This window comes from Rutidosis leptorrhynchoides, chromosome 11 (assembly GCF_046630445.1).
Source record: "Rutidosis leptorrhynchoides isolate AG116_Rl617_1_P2 chromosome 11, CSIRO_AGI_Rlap_v1, whole genome shotgun sequence".
NCBI lineage: Eukaryota > Viridiplantae > Streptophyta > Magnoliopsida > Asterales > Asteraceae > Rutidosis > Rutidosis leptorrhynchoides.
The window spans coordinates 351109565-351111783 of NC_092343.1; the positions used below are offsets into that span (position 1 = coordinate 351109565).

Sequence of the window (2219 nt, forward strand, 5' to 3'; positions counted from 1 at the left end):
TTTCTCCTTTTCTTTAGGTGATAGATTGGATACTAACCGGTTACATAACTTAAAGTTCCCCTTGGTTCTAGCATCGCGAATCCGTTTAATAAGTTTCTTCATTGAACTATTAATAACGGGATTATCTAATTTCGTATCAACAACGGGGTTCTTTGTTATCATGTCATCATTAGGTGTTACTTCATTTTCCCCACACTTAGGCGTTCTATTATTGTTAAGCATTACCGTTGGAGTTGGTAAAACAACATGGTTCTTACCAATCGTTTTTGTCGGTTCAACGGTTTTGGTTTGTGGATATTTAGACTTTCGAATCATAAAGGTGATCGATTTCTCATCATTACTAAGTGTCATTCTATCCTTTCTTACATCAAATAACGCCCCGGTGGACGCTAAGAATGGTCGACCTAAAATTAGAGGAACGTTTGGGTCCTCTTCTATGTCAATGACAATAAATTCGACTAGAAAGGTTAAATTGCCTACTTGAACGGGTAGGTTGTCAGCAATTCCAACTGGGTGCTTAATGGTTTGATCAAAGAGTCGAACACTCATGTCCGTTGGACTTAACTTACCTACAACTAATCTCTTATATAAGGAAAGAGGCATAACACTTACACTTGCACCTAAATCTGCTAGTGCATCATACATGACACAATCACTAAGTAGACAAGGAACAATAAATTCACCCGGATCACCTACCCTAGGTGGAGGTTTTGGTGGAACTGTCTTCACCGGGTTTATATTTACGGCTTTTGTTTCTTGCACTTTCTTATTCTTTTTCTTCTTCTTCTTTCCAGAGGTATCACAATCTTTATTACCTATCACTTGCTCATACTCAACTCCTTTTCTTGGAAACGGGATGGGTGGTTTGTATGGTGCCACCACTGGCTTTACATACTCGGGTGGTGGTGGTGTAACTTCTTCATTGTTACTCTCATCTAAAACCTTCCCATCTTCTGGTGCTGGTTTTTCAGAATTCGTTGAAACCATATTAACATTCTCATTCCGAGGATTTACTTCAGTATTACTCGGTAGCTTTCCTTGTTCCCTCTCACTCATCATGCTAGCAAGAGTACCTACGTGTTTTTCTAGATTCAAAATGGAAGCTTGTTGAGTTCTTAATGACTGATCAAATCTCTCGTTCGTTTGGGTTTGAGTTTCAATAAATTGTGTTTGAGATTCAACTAGCTTGAATACCACGTCTTCCATATTTGACTTTTTCTCTTCGGTTTGTTGTTGTGGTTTATATAAGCCAGGTCTTTGTTGATTGAAAGTGTTGTTTTGAGTTGGTTGGTTATTCGGACCTTGTTGGTTATACCAGTTATTTTCGGGTCCTTTTGGATTGTAAAGAATATTTTGATTTCGATTGAAGTTTAGCTTTGGCGGTTGATAATTATTTTGATAATTATTTCCCGGCCTTTGGTTCATATAGAAAACATTCTCTCGTTGTTCCATGGTTGGTTCAATGTGACAATCTTTCAATAAGTGTGGTCCACCGCATAGCTCACACCTGATTCGTATTGCGTGAATATCTTTATTCATCTTTTCCATTCGTCTTTCGAAAGCATCTATTTTTGCGGAAACGGAATCAAAGTCATGGCTAGAATCGGCTCTAGCCACTTTAGATGAACGAAAAATATCTTTTTCTTGGTGCCACTCATGCGAGTGGGAGGCTGTGTTATCAATAATTTTGTAAGCTTCAGTTGCGGTTTTCTTCATAATGGAACCACCAGCTGTTATGTCGATGTCTTTTCGTGTAGCAACGTTGACACCTTGGTAGAATATTTGTACTATTTGATAAGTGTCTAAACCGTGTTGAGGACATCCTCTCAACATCCTTCCGAATCTTGTCCACGCCTCATATAATGTTTCATTTGGCTTTTGTGTGAACGTAACAATTTCTCCTTGAAGTCTCACGGCTTTAGATGCCGGAAAGAATCTTTGAAGAAATTTTTCAACTAAGACATCCCATGTGTCAATCGCCCCTTCAGGTAACGATTCTAACCAATCTTTGGCTTCTCCCTTTAAAGTCCAGGGAAACAACATGAGATAAATCTGTTCATCCTCCACTTCTCTGATTTTAAATAGAGTACAGATCCTATTAAAGGTTCGAAGATGTTCGTTTGGATCTTCTTTTGCCGTACCACCGAATTGGCATTGATTAGTTACCATGTGTAGGATTTGTCCTTTGATTTCATAATCTGGAGCATTAACTTCTGGCT

At 38.6% G+C, this 2219-nt stretch overlaps 1 non-coding gene across 1 annotated transcript; it reads left to right on the forward strand.

Annotated features, from left to right (window-relative positions):
* Positions 1 to 1804: 1804 nt before the first annotated feature.
* On the forward strand, positions 1805 to 1911 carry LOC139879228 (small nucleolar RNA R71). The gene has a single exon (XR_011770082.1). It is a non-coding gene; the product is annotated as a small nucleolar RNA R71 (small nucleolar RNA).
* The last annotated feature ends 308 nt before the right edge of the window (positions 1912 to 2219 follow it).